General features: G+C 39.8%; 1 long non-coding RNA gene across 2 annotated transcripts; it reads left to right on the top strand.

Moving 5' to 3' along the window:
- On the top strand, window positions 228–1895 carry LOC104771593. Of its 2 annotated transcripts, XR_764852.2 has the most exons (5): window positions 228–579; window positions 690–758; window positions 893–1024; window positions 1138–1276; window positions 1367–1895. It is a non-coding gene; the product is annotated as an uncharacterized LOC104771593 (long non-coding RNA). The 2 variants fall into 2 exon arrangements; XR_002036876.1 differs by lacking the exon at window positions 228–579 and having other exon boundaries at window positions 694–758.

Genomic DNA, 5091 nt, shown 5'->3' with positions numbered 1-5091 from the left:
TTGGCACTACTTGTTTGTACATGCAGCAATTCGCACTTTTGGGGTGTGTACGAGAATAAAATGGCTCTTTTCCTTTATTAAAGGTGTAGTATAAAACGGCGTCATTTAGGTAAAGTGTGAGAGATTAGAGCTTAATGGGTTTCATAAAAAGGCTAAGGATGTTTATGATAAGATAAAAGCCCATAGGTCCATCTCGAAGTGGTTCTCAAATTTAGGGTTTTCCGAGTTGATGATACACATCTTCTTCTTCTCGACAAGATAACATCTCTCTCTTCTCTCTCTTCCTCCGGTCGTCCTAGTCCGATCAAGCAGTTAAACCGTGCGTGTTAGGAGCCAGGAGCTTCAGCAAGCGACGGATCTGGTCATCAGATTTGTGTGCGGTGGTTGGAGAAGAGAGATGGGCCCAGATGATCCGTTTGGCGAATCTAGCCAAGCCCGAAGATGGTTTGTTCGATCTCTACCGTGCGTCCGACCGTAGCTGATCCCACCCAGCTTGGTATGAAGTCCTTACAGTGCGCCTGATCGTAGCGGATCCCACCCAGTGACGGTTGTTTCGTACAATTCAAAATGTTCCTTAAGGTGAGTCCGATCGTAGGTGATCCCACCTTCCCATTGCAGTTAGAGATTCCGTTCAATTTTTGTTAGTCCTTACGGTATGTCCGATCGTAGCTGATCCCATCCCATTGCAGTTAGAAGTTCATGAATTCAAAATCTTCCTTATGGTGCATCTGATCGTAGCTGATCACAGCCCGATGAAAGTAAGTTTATATCTACTCAATCCTTTAGCTTTCCCTCTTCAGCTCAATTTGTTTTTTTTTAGTTTCCCTCTCTAAATCTCTCTCTCTCTCTCCCCCCATCTCAATCTCAAATCCTCTCTCGTCAACAATGGCAGAAGAAGGAGGAAAAGCTAAACAGCAGACCTGGACTCCGATCAAAGAAGCTGTGGATGATTTTTGGACAGCTTTTCTCACTCCACCTCAAGGCCATTTGCTCTCATGGAGCATGACAAGAGATTCCCAGATGAGTGAGTTTGATTTTGATTTTGTTTGTTAGGTTTGTGTATTCTTGTTTTCGGATTTTTGATTTCTGATCATAATTGTCAACTTCTCTTTCTCTCTCTCCCTACGCTTGTTGTAGCTTCCTCCCTGGATTCATGGAAGAGTTGGAACTACGCCGTGGCTTGAATCCATCGGATGATCCAGTGTATAAGGCGATGGCTGACCTCGTTGAAGAGTACGATCTTGGCTGGAATCCATCGGATGATCCAGAGTATGAGGTGATGATAGTTGTGTATCTTTGTTTTTTTTTGTTTTTAATATCTGTGAAATCCACTAACAGATCTCTCTCTCTCTCTCTGCTTGCACAGACTCCAATGAAGATCATGAACCAACATTACAAGGAGCTTAGAGAGACAAGATCAAGAAAAAGGAAAGAAAGAAGAGGGGGAAGCTGACGAAGAGGGAGGAAAAGGAAATGGAGATTGAAATTGTCCCTACAGCTCAAGAGATCGAAGAAAACAAGAAGAAGATGAGGAAAAATTTGGAAGTCTCTCAAAGCCAATATGAAGAGTCTCAGAGAGCTCTTGTTCGTTCCAACAAGTTTGCAAGATATGTGACTAGGTATGCAGCCAAGGTTAAGAACGTCACAAGTCAAGGCTAGTCACTTTTCTGGTATAAGTCTGTGGTCACTTTTCTGGATTAAGTCTGTGTAGTGTTACCTATATGGAATAAGTAGTGTTTTGATATGTTTTCTTGCTAGTGTTACCTATATGGAATAAGTAGTAGTTTTTGATATGTAGGCTGCTACTGTTTACTAATCAACGTTTTCTTGCAACTGTTCTTCTTCTGTTCAACAATATAAATATCAATGAAATTGTGCTTCTCTGCTGTGGCTAATTGATATGCTAGTGAGTTTATTGCAATTTTTTTGTTCTCTTCTTGCTGATTAAATATGATTGCTGTGGAACTGTTTCTCCACTTATACTAACTTAGTCAAGAGAGTGAGTTTTGGTCATGGTTTCCTGATTTATATATTCTCCTCCAAGCAAGTTGTTTAAACTGATATCCCATTATTTGGTCTTCTTTTGTGTTCAATACAGCATGGTCAGCTTGCTTAAAACGAAATACCTTTTTTTTTTTTTTCTTAACAGTTCACAGCTTTAATTTGCCATCTATCTCAAGTTTTCCACTATGTATATATCTAAACAGTGCCATCATCCTCTTAGGAACAAAGATCAGTTAACATTTACTGTTTGTTTTGACTGATATTATTATTCTTTTACCCTAGTTTCAAACACATTCTGTTGCATCTCTTGTCACCCAACACATTCTGTTGCATCTCTTGTCACCCAACACATTCTGTTGCATCTCTTGTCACCCACCCTTCAAGGATGTTGATACTATTATAGTCTCTACAAAATTTTTTAATGCATGCTTCACTAGTTTCACTGCCTAGTCTTTGGATGTTTAGCTCCTGTCCTCCTCCTCACCTTCATACACTGATCAACGATCGACTTCACAATTCCTCACATGTTGTTAGTGTTAAGATTGATCTGCCTTAATACCCCAAAACCGATAATATAACATGGTTAATGTAAAACTCTGATTAATGTAAAGGCTCTTCCGACGTTTCATGAACAACTAACAAATCTAGCGGTGACCCTGAGTCCTGACCCATCTCTCTTATCAAAGAAAAGCTTATTCCCAACACGTTGAATCACAAGATCCCAAGAATAAACCGATCTAGGAGCACATATAAGCGCAGCTAGAATCGCATCAGTAGCAAAAACAGTAGCTTTATCATCTTTAGGTAGACGTGACGTCTAATCACAAGATCATCACTTGTAACCTTACCTTAAATCTCCAGTTCTTGAAAACCAAACCCTTCCTCCATACAGTTAAACTCGTTTGAAGCAAATCCTTTTAGTAAAATCATGGTATGGTTTGGTAAGGAATTTACCAAGCAAATCCTTCCTCCATACACCGGATTGATTTTCTCAATCGAACTGGGTTATCTTAGACCGTAGATTTGATAAGGAATTTACGTATCGGTTTACAGCCGGCCCTTGATTTACAAGCGTTTGGGAAACTGAATAGACCCGTCAAGATTCAAAATTTTATAAGATGTGATTAAATTACAAATTTGTCTCCGTCTCAAATTAATTTAATTTAGACCAGTGTTCAAGAAAGTGCTAGGCGGTATCTGGGCGGTGATCCAGCGCCTAGCGCCTAGAACGCCTAATCGGGGTCTAGATGGGTTTTAGGCGATTTAGGCGTTTACAACATAAAACATTATATATATAAAATTATGTTAGAAAAATAAAAATAAATATAAATTATATACAAAATTAAGAAAAATACATTTATTTAAGTTATATTAACAACATATAAACATTTATAATTACGTATATAGATATAAAACTTAATAATTTAAATATATATAGTTAAAAATCAAAAATAAATATTAAAATTAAATTAATGTAATTTTAAGCAGTTTAGGCGGTTATGTAGGCGCCTGCTGAGCGCCTAGCGCCTAGACGACGCCTAGGTGGCCGCCTAGCGCCTAGACGACGCCTAGGCGGCCGCATAGACTGCTTTCTTGAACACTGATTTAGTAAAACAACCGGACCCGTTTTTTTTTAAAATAAGTACAATATATAATTAAGCATCTCATACTACTTAATTAACCACACAAACCACAATTCCTCATTAAACCGATAACAACCAATATGCACAGCGGAAACATACCAACATACAGAACCAACACATCATCGATGCAATAACATTCCTAAGCATTCTATCCATCAACCTAGCATAACTCTATCCAAGGTTCCAACATAATCAATATAACCAAGTCCAACAACACACAACCGAGACCCTAGATCATCCTCCTCCTCATCGCCATGATTCTACACTACACAATACCTGCACCACAAACACAATGAGATGCGTGAGTATTACCAAAAATACCCAGTGAGACGATCCTCCCATCTACGAGCTATACACACAAGCAAATCAAGAGTACAACCACAAATAAAACATAACAAACCAGACATTGAACAGAACATCCAATAACACATTCATCACACCTACACAACTTCACACAAAACAAGTTATACAACCCAATCGCTTAGATAAGCTCATGGTCACGCACTCACCTTATCAAGCTGATTCTAACAACAAATACAACCAGGAGAAATTCTCCTTGCGTCTGAAACAGTCCAGAAACGTCCTACAACAAGTGACACAACCAAAAACAACCTTGAAGCAAACTGGACAGAAACATCAGAAAAGAACAATCTTAAAGACGAAACCCTAAAATAAAAACCAACCGTTAACTATCAAATCCCTCCGGTGAAAAGCTATTCCGAGACGTCACGAAGCTTCCCACAAAATCTCGTGCCGATCAGAAACCAGACGAGACCACGATCTCAGTTACAATCCCCGATAGTTCCAACTCGCGTATGAGAAAACGTGTCTCACGAAACTGCACATAACTCATCGAGTTTAAATCCAAATCCACTTCTGTAAAAAGGAGAATGACGATGAAAGGCTTGAGAATAACACTACCAAATTTCGTTACCTTTGACAACGATTTGATATATCTAAACTGTTTCTTCCCAAACCCTAACGATTCTGCTCCTTCTCCTTTAATCTCCTTCACACCACAATAGGCTCTCTCCTCTCTCTATATCTCTTTCTTCCTCTCAACACAAGTATTGAATAACAGCCACGACCAAATAGAGAGAAGAGGCGTCCATTTCATTATAAATATATCACTTAGGGTTTCCCAAAACCTGCTCTAAACCGGGTGAACTTAAACCAAACCGGGCAATTTCATGATTTCACATAAATTGATCGGTTCTTCCACTTTTCTTTGGGACACGGGCGTTACACTTGTCTCCCTCTAACAAAAGATTCGTCCTCGAATCTGAGAACATTGTCCCTCCACCAAGGACCTCCGTGCAACCGTCACTACGGCCCGCACATTCCCCGACCGGACTGAATACCGTCAGTAAAGGTTTTCCGTGCAACTGTCGCAACAGCCCGCACATCCATATGACCCAACGGTCCACATAACCCTGGCCCCACT

The sequence above is a fragment of the Camelina sativa genome, chromosome 20, assembly GCF_000633955.1.
Source record: "Camelina sativa cultivar DH55 chromosome 20, Cs, whole genome shotgun sequence".
Taxonomy (NCBI): Eukaryota; Viridiplantae; Streptophyta; class Magnoliopsida; order Brassicales; family Brassicaceae; genus Camelina; species Camelina sativa.
This window is presented reverse-complemented; position numbering and strand designations above follow the sequence as displayed.